Source organism: Nuphar pumila, chromosome 2, assembly GCF_984573655.1.
Source record: "Nuphar pumila chromosome 2, dmNupPumi1.hap1.1, whole genome shotgun sequence".
Classification (NCBI taxonomy): Eukaryota; Viridiplantae; Streptophyta; class Magnoliopsida; order Nymphaeales; family Nymphaeaceae; genus Nuphar; species Nuphar pumila.
The window spans coordinates 28,944,000-28,956,779 of NC_143250.1; the positions used below are offsets into that span (position 1 = coordinate 28,944,000).

The 12,780-nt window shown below is 40.5% G+C and overlaps 1 protein-coding gene across 4 annotated transcripts in view; it reads left to right on the top strand.

Annotated features, from left to right (window-relative positions):
- Window positions 1-271: 271 nt before the first annotated feature.
- Window positions 272-12,780, top strand: part of SKIP4 (SKP1 interacting partner 4) — a 42,340-nt gene continuing 29,831 nt past the window's right edge. For 2 of the 4 annotated variants that reach the window (XM_089995519.1, XM_089995523.1), the window contains exon 1: window positions 272-403. The gene's annotated coding sequence lies outside the window, so the exon portion shown is untranslated. The remainder of the gene's footprint in view (window positions 404-12,780) is intronic. The other 2 variants (XM_089995521.1, XM_089995522.1) reach the window with 1 other exon arrangement.

A 12,780-nucleotide genomic window follows, 5' to 3' on the forward strand; every position in this document is an offset into this window, starting at 1 on the left:
ATACCCAGGTCTATGTATTCATGTATTCATTAGACCTTCAGGTATGGACCCGGGTTTTAATTGGGTCTTATTTGTCACCATACCCGGACCCTATAGGGTTTGGTCTGAGTCTGTCAGGATAAACCCGACCCGTTGACACCCCCTGTGTCAGGATAAACCTCGAGTTGCCAGCCCAATAAGTGACATGGTTCTTGGTGAGGGTTTTCCTTCATCATTAAAAAAAATATTAATTATCTTACAGGTGGCCGCCGATGAGTTGGAAGGCTTATTTCTTAAACTCGTTAGACTTTTCAACAGCTCCCGAACTTCGTACCAGGGCCATGAGAAAGAGCGAGTTATCGATCGCATGTTGACGGTATTTCCTTCCTCTGTGGACGACCACGGTGATGAAAAAAATGTGAAGGTTTTCGTCTCTCTTTCTCTCATTTATTCATTTATTCGTTTATTCATTATGTCGGATTTTGCTTTTGCATGGTTCATTTTTTTTTATGATTAGGTGGTGTTTCCGAATCAGGTGTTTATTGTTATCTTGGTTAGGATTAGGACTAGAGCTAATATCTTTTGCTCTCGGGTTCCAATTATTGTTCCCATTCATTTTGTTTGTATTCGTAGATTTCTTTTGAGATATTGGTGATTTTTCGTGTTTAACACACCGATGATCCTGAAATTAGGGTTTTCAATTAGGCTTCATTAGTGGCGGTCGGTTCACTGTTTGGGGGTTTAAAGGGTAAAGAAGTTGCTGAGGAGGAATCTCAGTGTCAGTTGAAATATTTGCAGTTGGGGCATTGTGATGGGGAGACGGTTAAGATTTCAATTTGGTTTTTGCGATTTTGAGACATGGGGAGAAAAGGGTTTAGGAGAAAAGATGGATCAAAGGAAGGGGAAAAGGAGTAAACCAGCTTGAAATAGTGAGTCAAGTCGAGTAATGTTGAGAAATTGGAAGATACTTACAATTGGAGTTGCTGAGGGGCTAATCTGAGTTACATCAGATGTGCACAGAGAGAAAATTGGGGAAAATTTCGTATTTGTGAAAGCTAATTGAAAGGGGAGTAGGATATCTATAGGTGGCAATTTTAGTATTTGGTCATCAAATGAATTCTGGAATAACCATGAAAAGTGAAAGCCACAAAAGAAACTACAAGAGAAAGGCTCTGGCTTGGGGCATTGTAGGGTTTCGAATGATATGGACTTTAAGGATGATTTTTGGTCAAAAAACCTTGGATAATGCTGTTTGGGAGAAGGATGTGGAAGAAAAACTTCAGATCTCAAGAAGCAACTTGGAGAGGTTTGCTTTTTATTAGCCCATATAGAAATGGTACTTTGCAATTATCTCCTATTAGATATTTGGAAATCTCAATTACAACTCCCTTTGAACCTCTCTAACAGCCTTTGTAAAGCCCGTTTAAAAAAATCCGTATCGGACACGTGCACGTGCTGGTCACGTGTCGAGGTTGGTTCATCATGTCGGACCCAGATCCGAGCTCGGCCCCGAGCCCGGGCTCTAGAACCTTCGAGAGTCTGCGTCTTTAAAAGATGTAGGCTGAGAGCGGCAAGGGGAAAAAACTTCTCGCCACTCTCTCTCTCTGGCTCCTCCCGTTTCCCCTGGCCGTCGACCCGTTGCTGCCACCTCCGGCCACCGGATGTCAGTAGCTGCCGCCGACAACACCGCCTTTGCTCTCCTCCCTGTTCCGGCACCCTTCTCCGATGACAGGCCCTGTCGCTCCCTTCTCTCTGTGTCCGTCGGCATCCACCTCAGCGACCACCCGTGACCGGTAGCAGGAAGACGCCGACGACAACGTCGCTATCCCCCTTCTTCCTCTTATTCTCTTTATTTCCCCCATCTCTTTCGTTGTACCCTCCGACCGTGCAGAGCCTGTTCTTTTGGTTTTCGCCGGCAGCCACCCTGTCCTTGCTCCCGCACCCCCTGTAAAACCCTAAGTAAAAAAAAAAACTTTCGGACCCGGGTCGGATCCGACCCGGACCCATAACCCATTAGGGTTATAAACAGTTATCGCGAGGGTATAAACCTTTGCCCTTATTTCTTTTCTCCCCCCTTGCAGTTGTGTCCCCACTCGTCCCCATCATAAACGGGAAACCCTTTGGGGTTTCCCTGTTCGACGTCCCCGATCCTCTTTAAAAGCACGAGAGGGGAGGGAGGGTTCCCACCGACTGTGCCTCCCTCCTCCTCTTCCACCTCTCCTCCTTCTCTGCGTACGGTGGCACCAATGGCGTCGACACCGACCTCCTCGCACAGGTAAGTCTTCTATTTCTCTTTCTTCCCTCTGTGCCACACAACCCATCTCCCTTCTTGTGTCGACAACCTCCCCTTGAACCGGTCCTCGAAGCATTGTCAGAGCTGCGGTGCCACGACCGACCACTGCTCCTGTCGCCTTTGACTCGACTCCCACCTGCTTCCCTCTTCGCAACGCTTTTTCTGGCAGGCCCTAACGGCGATTTCTGCCAGCGACCCACTGCCATCTGTCGCTCCCGTCAAGCAGGGGCCAAGGCCCCTGCCGTACGATTATTCCGATAGGCAGTGGCCTCAGTCCCTGCCATTTGGGGGTTTTTTATCAGGCATGGGCCTCGACCCATGCCGTGCATCTTATTTCGGCAGGCAGGGGCCTCGGCCCCTGTCGTTTGATGTTTCTAGCGAGCAGGGGACTCGACCCCTGCCATGCACCCCCTTTCGACAGTGGGCTTTGCCCCTGCCACTCGCTCTCTGGCAGATCAACAGGGGCTGAGTCCCTGCCGACTGAGTCCTTTCGGTGGGTCGATTGGGGTTGAACCCTTACTACCTCCTATGACTTCCAACTATTCGCAGGATCTAAGCTCTGCAGTTTTCTGCCTTCTGGCAGGCAACAACCTAGCCCTTTGCCCCTGTCCGCGATGTCAGAAGATGGGTGGAGGGCCGGGCCCCTACCACCTTCTGTCACCGCCAAGTGCCCTAGCGGACCGACATCCCTTGTTTAATGTCGGGTTGGATCAGGATCACAACTGAGTCCACCAAGCCCCTTCTTTTTCTTATTCGAGTTGCTATTTATTTGTTCTTCACAGATTTGCACGACGGAGCACCCTCGCGTCCTGCGGCCCGAGATGTACATTACTATGTTCAATGATGCGTGCAACCCTGAAACCCTCAAGGTAGGGGAAAGTTGCGCAAAAGGGCAGTATATGAACTGAATTAAGTTGAAATAATTAAAGCAGTCATGCTAGATATGCCTAGTCATACTTTATTTCCTTCCTGTACTTATCCGCCTTGCGTATTTACTTGCTTGCACGCTTATTGGTTGAGATATGGATTCGTATCGTGTTCCCTATTTGCACATTTACTTGCTTGCTTAGATATGTGACTGATGTATGGTTTCGTACCTTATGCCTTGTTTGCATAATTACTTGCTTGTTTAGATATATTCAATCGATGTATAAATTTGTACCTCGTGCGTTTTGCTTATACTTCTTTCGCTCAATGTGCGATTTTGCATGTCGAGTATTGCTTAGTACTTTGCTATCACGCTATAATGTTCTCATGCTCGCAGTTATGGTATACAAGTCGATGCAGCCTTCTATATATCCTGTTCTTGCTAATTTTTGAAGGATGCGAGTTGCGCTTCTGCACAGCAGTTCCTTTTAAAAGGATTCCTTATGCGAATCCAGTTTTCAGATGCACCATTTTGCAAAGGCGAAAATTGGAAGTCTTGCAGGTTGCGAAAGTGCAACTAAGTTTTTTCAAGACAATACTTTCGAATAAAATGTTTTACAACTATAATGTGATATTTTAATATGATTCAGAAACTCTGAAAAGGGTCACAACTTATCAAGGGTGCAACCTTGCAAAGCAAGCTCGAAGGTGTTGGGAGTTTCAATATATATCAAGCAAGTCTCTCAAATTGCCGTGTCTTTGGAGAACGGAAGCTAGACCCGCAACGATCTCCTGCATGCAATGTGTATCGTCACTTCAAAAGAGTGATTCGAGGCAAATCTCGTATCGTACAACATGCCATTGTGTTAATATAAATTAAAAGACTTGATCTTATGAAACAGAATAATTATTGTATCACTTCTCTTATAAAGGATAAATGTTGGGGTTTCTTTTGAGAAACCGTTTCCCCCGTTTATCGTAGTTGTATCTTTCAATAGGTATGGTCGTACCTTTGGACAGGTACGTCACGTTGGTGTTACGATGATCGGTTGAGAGGTATATGGTAACCTCGAAACGTGTTTTGGCACCTTATTGCAATCGTGTAATGTTGATGATCGCCTAACAGGCAAAAGGCTCGTGAGGGTCTAAAGGACTAGAGCATGACAAATATGAAATTGAATGATTATATTGTGTACTTTTACAAAGCAGATGTGTTGGGGATTTCATATGAGAAATCCATTCCCCTTTCATCGTGATTGTACTTTTGAACATGTACGTTGTGTATTACGATGAGTAGGATGAGGGGTTCATGTTTACCTCGAACGTGCAATGGTGCGTATAACACACATAATGGTGATGGTTTCGCCTTCACAGGGAAGTTGCTCGAGTGGGTCGAAAGACCAGAGCATGTAGAACGGGGCGACGGTTAAGAAACCTCCGTCGTGCTCGTTCGACATGGTTCGTCAAGAGAGAGGACGAATGGTACAAAACTCCGATGGACAGGTCCTTTAATGACAGTTACGGGCAAAAGACTCGGATTCCCCAGTCATCGGAGTTAGGGGAAATGAGCTACAAATGGTAGCTTACAGTTGGATGCATCCACATACCACCTATGTCTTTGGGGATTTACTCTCTTGGTCACTGGCCATCCCCTTAGGAGAAGACTCAGTCAGCCATTCGGGTTATCTAAAACACAGCATAATAAACCCCTGGACTGGTCTCGATTGTTTCTATGTTTCGTGCCTTGCGTGTACCCGCCTGGCCAGTTAATATCGAAACATAATTTAAATCTGATCACACAATTTGTTGAGTTATGCCCATATGAAAGTTATAGTGTGTAACAAGTTTAATACTTATGGAATTGTGTGTGTGGTTGATGTAGCATTGTATGTTGCTAGTTAAATTTCTTATGAAGTTCTTTGCTTGTAATAGTTAGCCTACTTGTGTTAGTAAAATGCTTGTAAAAATTCTAGCATCGTGCTCATGATAGTTTGCTCCATGATACTGCTGAAAGAAAATTGCTATTTAATTGCCTGTCTACTTGACATATTAAATTATTCTGCTCAATTATGTTCTATATTGTCATGTCCGTGCACCTACCAGTTTTTAGTGAAACTGAGCCATTTTATGGGCAGGTGATGGATAGGTAATACAATCTGCGATAGCACGATGGCATGATGAGATCAAGTTTGAGCTATTTCCCTGACATCTCGCTCCTGAGGACATGTTGGTAAATTTGGTATAAAGTGTATTTCAAAATTTCTCTTTTTGTTAAACCTTGAGTTACTAAAACTGTTTTAGTAAACTTCTTCTTGGTTTCAACAAACAAATTCTCCATCATTGAAATTGCATTTTAAAACCATTCGATTTCAATAGTTGTGCGGAATTCGGTAAAGGAAAGTTTACGCTGTAATGCGCTCAAGGTCCATCGACTTGTTGTTTTAAAAATATCATTTTCCGCTGAAGTACTATTCAGACTCTGATAATTATATGATTTCAAAGCTTTCTAAACTATTCTAAAAGTTACGAGTCCTGGATTTTTGGGGCGTTACAACTTGGTATCAAAGCGACAGGGAAAGCAGTAATCCTTGATCATCCGTTATCTACATCGCACTGTGAGTATTATTTCTTTTAAATTATTTTGCTTTTATTTTAATTGAAGAATGTGTTTTTGCTTAGTTGTCGTTTAATGAACTGATCAAATCTATAGACGCATTAACCAGAGCAGTTCAACAGCTCCAAGCGATGGTCCAGAACTTGGATCATAAGGTGGATAGGTTGGTTTGCAAAAGCACCAATCTAGAGCAAGGTGTTAGCCCTCATGTTCTTTCGGGTTCAATGTGCCTCCGGAACCTTGACGATTGTGTTTTTTTGTGTGGAAAGGTCGGTCATTCTGCTGAAGAATGCCACTTTAATCAGGGTCGCTGTAAAAAGTCTGATGAAGATAGTGAGAAAAACAAACGTCGACCTACTAAAAGACAGAAACAAGGTAGAGAAAATGAGCCGCAACAACTGTTAAATCCAAAATGTTTGAGATGCAATCGTGTTCATCGTGGACAACCATGCCCCCGAGACTCTGGTGGCTGTTTTTATTGTGGCAAAATGGGCCACTTTATCCGCGATTATCGCAAGAAGAAGGTCGATGACCTCCAACGAATGAACGGTACACCCCAATCTCCTCAGCAACAACAACAAGAACAACTTAAGTAGTAACATATGTCTACTAACCTATGACAGAACACATAGAAAACATCGAATAGATACTTTTGTAGTCTTAGTTTAAGACTTTTTGTGTGTCTTGTTACGTATTTTTGTTAAGTAAAAGCTTATCGATGAAATTATGTATGACTTTGATGTCTCGGTGATCTTAATGATTATGATGCTTATATAGGTAAATGTTATGTCACACATACGAATGATTAAGTTCTGACTTATTAGGTGGATGTTATGTCATGCCTACAACTGATTAGTTTTTGGGTAGTTGATTTGTTACGCCTACAGATGATTAACTTTTAGGTGGTTGACTTATACGCCTACAAATTTTTAGTTTAGATCATTTACATGAATGACCTCACGACTACAAACAGTTAGTTTTTGATGATACGTCATGCCTACATAGTTGTGTTGCAGTTTGATTGATTGTGTGAATATATCATACCTGTATAACATGATTGATAAGTACCATGAATATTAGATTAAAATGTCTTGATGATATGTGCGTGAGCTTCATGCTTGAAGGGTCGAATGCGATGTGTTTTGAGTTTAGAAAGTGGGAATGCATATGATGATTCAATGATCTGAATATTTGCACATATAACTTGAATCTTGTGAATTTATTGAACTACGTAGGAGTTACGTATGTTGAAGTTTAGTTGATTAATTATACATTATGTGCGTGTTCCTATGTGTATAGAATTCATGCTTTGATTACGCATGCTTTGAGGTCCTATTTGAGGAATTCAATGTTCTTTGTGGCAATGATACGATGCGTAGTGTAAAATGCTTCTGTATGAAGTGATTGTTATGCCACACGATAAGAATTATCAAGAGCATGCAATAAATATTTAAATTCGATATATGATTATGGTTTCTGGAACTTTATTGGTAGAACATGTGATTTTGCGGTTTGTTTTGCCATGTGAAGTGATACGATGCATATTGCTGGTATATATGCTTGTGCCAATATTTGTGGATGCTGACCCCGAGAGCGATCAATTGTTTTGAGCAGTCGATTGTATTGATGCATGTATCACTGTGTATGGTATTGGTGGAGGGCCTGATCTTCAAAGGATTACCTGCGAGGGTGTGTATGACCAAGATCAGGTGACCCGACTAGAGTGGTAAATCTCTGTGAGAATATACACGCTCCAAGAGCGGGTAGCCGCGAAGACGGTGAACTTCTATGAGGAAGTGTATGGTCCAAGACCAGGTATACCATCTAGGGCAGTGATTCGTTGTGAGGTCGTATGTTTCCCAGACCAGGCTATCCGACGGGGAACTTGTGAAATTTTGGATCACAAAAAAAAAAAAAATTATGGCGAGCCGTGATGATCTTCTGAGATTGATTGAAATAGCCAGTTATGAATTTGTAGATTTGGTTTTCTGTTTTAGCATGATTATATACTGGACCTAGATGTGAGAATCAGATCTTTTTCGATTTAGATCGTGATCATGTTTTGGACCTTCTATCGAAGGGTGGGCTTTTCTCGGAAAGTATGACGCCTTAATTGAGTCATGACAGGTGGCGGTTGGCCGAGTAAGGCCTTTAGAGATGGGAATAGATTAAGGTTATTCAGGACGAAGAGTTTTTATAGAAATAGTGAGAGTGACAAACAACATCTTGATAATGATTCAAAGCCCTCGTTCAAGGAACGTAAATAAGTTAGAGCAATGCCTCGATGTGTCTCTTCATCCGTGTCGAATCAAGTCGAAGATAATAATTAAACCTTTCTATGGTCTTCTACTAGACCCCTTTTTCTTTTATGACTCGTGTCTCTTCATCCTTGAAGATAACGAATAAACGTTCTTATAGTCTTATGCTAAACTCCTTTTTCTTTTTGTGGCTCCGTATAAACCCTTTTTATGGCCCGATATAAACTTTTACAAAGATAAAAGTTTAATGAAATCGCACGTTCATTTTGGGTCAACCGAGTTGTTGACTTCGAACCTTTCTCTGGGACTCATTATTGTAATGAAATGGTGGTCTTCAACAAATGCACAAATAACTCACAAACAAGTGTCTATTGGAGACACTACAAGCATGACCCTTGAAAGGGTATAAAAGGAAGAACACTTGAAAAATAAATAATACTTTATTCATGAACAAAATGCTTAAGAAGCATGGTAATATACATTGAAGGGGTTCACCCCTATATATACAAAAAAGTGGGAGAGAGGAGAGCTCATTTTGAGCTCTCCAAAAGAGACGTTGGATTCCAACGTCTCTTAATATAGCTGTTGGACTACAGTCCAGCAACATTTATTATTATAGCTGTTGGACTATAGTCCAACAACATTTATTATAGCTGTTGGACTACAGTCCAACAGCTATTTGCACAGTCAAGTTCCAACAGGAACTTGACTGGATCAAATATCTAGTTTCTATTAAACTAGATGCTAAAAAAGAAAATAAAGAAAAATAGAAAAAGAAAATAATAAAAGAAAATATAATAATATTAAATAATATATATATATATATATATATATATATATATATATATATATACAGTTTACATTTTAACACTCTCCCTCAAACTTACGGTACAATGAGCGAAAGTTTGTCTAAGAGGAAGTGAAATCTGGGAGCAGCGAGAGGCTTGGTGAAGAAGTCTGCTAATTGATATTCTGATGTAACATATGGCAGATCAATGGTTCCATGTAAGTATTCCTCTCTGACATAGTGACAGTCCATCTCAATGTGTTTAGTGCGCTCATGGAATGTCCGGTTGCTTGCAATGTAGATCGCACTTTTGTTGTCACAACACATCTTTGAAGCTTGCGTTGCTTTAGCTCCCATATCCGCCAGCAATCGTCTGAGCCAAACAACCTCCATAGTGGTGGTTGCCATGGCTCTGTATTCAGCTTCGGTGGAGGAAAGAGAGACTTTCTGCTGCTTCTTGCACCTCCACGAAATTAAGGTTTCACCTAGGAACACACAAAAACCAGTAGTTGAGTGTCTATTATTGGGATCACCTCCCCAGTCAGCATCAGTATATGCAATTAAATTTAATGAAGATGAAGCAGACAAGAAGAGTCCTCGTGAAAGAGAGGATTTTAAGTATCTAATAATACGCAAAATCGCTCCCATGTGTACGGAGGTGGGAGCATGCTGAAACTGACTGACTGTATGAACCGCATGAGTTATATCTGGCCTAGTAATGGAAAGATAAGAAAGAGCTCCAACAAGCTGTCTATAAGGAGTAGGATCATCAAGAAGTTCTCCATCATCAATTTTCATTTTAACATTGACCACTTCTGGAGTGTCTACTTTCTTATCATCTGTAATTCCAGACCTGGAAACGATATCAAGAGCAAATTTAGATTGAGATATCAAATACCCCCGAGGGTAATAAGCAACTTCAATGCCTAAAAAATATCTTAATAAACCTAAGTCAGTCATTTCAAAGTGAGTTTTAAGAAGAGATTTGATATTTGCAACTCCCTGTTTGTTGCCTCCGGTGATGATCATATCGTCCACATAGAGAAGAAGAATAATGATGCCTGCATCAGATTTTTTAACAAACAAAGCAGTGTCAGTTAAACAAGGTTGAAAACCAATATCAAGCATAACATGACTAAATCGGTCATACCAGGCTTTTGGAGCCTGTTTAAGACCATAAAGAGCTTTTTCTAGACGAAGAGCTTTACTCTTAGGGATACTAATACCAGGTGGGGCTTCCATGTATACTTCTTCAACGAGATTCCCATTCAAGAAAGCATTTTTGACATCTAATTGAAAGATAGGTCATGTTCTAATGGAGGCCAAGGCTATTAAAGTTCTAACAGTGGTCATACGGGCCACAGGAGCAAATGTTTCTTCATAATCGATGCCATACTCTTGAGCATATCCTTTTGCTACTAAACGAGCCTTATATCTTTCCAGGGTCCCATCACTTTTGGTTTTGACTTTGTATACCCACCTACAACCTATAGGTTTCTTACCCGAAGGAATATCTTGTATCGTCCAAGTATTGGCCTTTTCTAGTGCATCCAATTCTATTTTCATGGCTTCTATCCATTCTATATGATTTTTTGCTTGAGAATAGGATGATGGTTCAACATATGATTGTATTAATGTAATGGCGGCCCTATACGTGGGTGGAAAAGATTCATAAGACACAAATTTTTCTAGAGGTTTAGAGATTCTAGACGTTCTTCTCGGTGAGACTTCAGAGTATTTTTGTAATGCACATGGAAGATTTTGCTTTCTACGTCTTGAATATTGTAGACTAACATCCCTATGGATTTGCTCTTCATTATCATCATTTTCAACAACAATAGGACTTTGATCATTGTCAATGTCACATCCAACATCACATTCATTGGATTTTGAAGTTGGATCAATTAAAAACGAGTATTCAGTGACATCCTTGGATTTTTCAAATTCAAAGAAGCTTTCTTTTTCCAAAAAAGATACATTTCTTGACACATATAATTTGTCATTTTGAAAATCGAAACACCTGTAGCCTTTTTGATTATCAGCATATCCTAAAAAGGCACATGGGATTGCACGAGGAGAGAGTTTGTCATTTCTGTTGGTGAAAACAAAACATTTGCATCCAAAGACTCTTAATCTAGAATAATCTGGAGTTAAATTAACAAGCTTTTCTATTGGAGTTGTATTCTTTAATGAGGAAGATGGCATCCTATTAATGAGGTAGGTGGCAGTTAGGACTGCTTCAGCCCAAAAACTTTTTGGAACTTGATTTGCAATTAACAATGTCCTAGTAGTTTCCATAATGTGCCGATGTTTGCGTTCGGCTAGGCCATTGTGTTGTGGAGTGTGTGGACATGATCTTTGATGTGTAATACCATGTAAATTGAGATAGTCTTTGAATTCGTTGGACATAAATTCTCCCCCTGAATCAGTGCGAAAAACAGAAATATCATTTTGAAACTTATTTTTAACCATTTTATGAAATATTTGGAAGTTAGCAAAGACATCATATTTATGTTTAAGAAAATAAATCCAAGTATGTCTAGAAAAGTCATCAACAAAAATGACATAATATGTATAACCACCTTTGGAAATAACTGGTGCGGGGCCCCAAACATCCGAATGTATTAACTCAAGTGGCCGTGAGGAAACAAAAGTTCTACTAAGAAATGGTAACCTTTTCATTTTGCCAAGAATGCAGTCTTTACAAGAAAAATTTTCAGAATTACAAAATTTTTCCAAACTTGGAAAATATTGAATTTTAGACATATGAGGATGGCCAAGCCTTTTGTGCCTTAAATCCAATTCTAATTTCTGAATATTATAACAAAATGCATTCTTGGGTAATTCCAAAAAGTCCATGTAATAAAGTCCTCCTTCTCTATGGCCTTCCCCAATCAGCTTCCCTGACTGGCGATCCTGGACCGGAGAAAGATGCAACTGCCGCTCCAGTTGAGGCTTCGGTTGAGGAGGATACCTCTTTGAGAAGAGGTTGAAGGATTTTCATCAGTTGAGCCATAGACACATGTGCATCTTGATCTTTTGACTCAGATTCAACAGATGCAACTCTTTTTTCTTCTCTTCTTTTTAACTTTGGACATTGAGGCCTATAGTGCCCCGGTTCATGACAATGATGACAAATAACTTTTCTTTTATCAAAGTCGCCATTTTGCCTTCCAAAATGAGGCGGCTTGTAAGTACGAGTATGATTTCCCGGTCTAGATACAGCTAAAACAGAGTCATTATCAACTTTTGGAGTATTTTTTCTAAGTCTATTTTCCTCCATAGTGAGCTCTTCTATAGTATCAACAATAGAAGGAATTTTTCCACGATGTAAAAGGGCCGATTTGGTGGATTCAAACTCCGGCCTTAGACCATTCACAAATTGATAGAAATGTTCCATATCGAGTTGCTTTTGGCGAAGCTCGATGTCTTCGGCACAATGCCATTTGGGCTCAAGAAGCGCCAACTCTTCCCAAAGTTCGGACAACTCATTATAATATTCTCGAATAGTTTTATCTTTTTGAGTCATTGTCCGAACTTTATCTTGTAAATTGCATACATGTGCAATATCTTTAAGGGAATACATGTTTTTGAGGTATTCCCAAGCCTTATCGGCATGCTCAAACTTAGCTAGACTAGAGCATTTTTTAATGTCTATGCTATTGATGAGCCATGACATAATTTTTGCATGCCCTATCCTCCATTCTTTCCATTTCTTTTCATAAGTGGCTAATGCCTTACTCTTCTCTTCTTCCGTTAGAGGAACCTCTTTATCACCCTCTTTCTTGGTAAGAGATAGTTTAGGTTCCAAATCGGAACCATCCACTATACCCCATAAACCTTTTCCCCAAATGTGGTGCTTCATAATCGAAGCCCACATTACATAGTTAGTATCATTTAGCTTCATAGGAATGATGGTGATCTTATCATTGTCATCCATCTTTTACAAGGGTAAGAGAGGAATAAATAGGAGGAGAGAGAG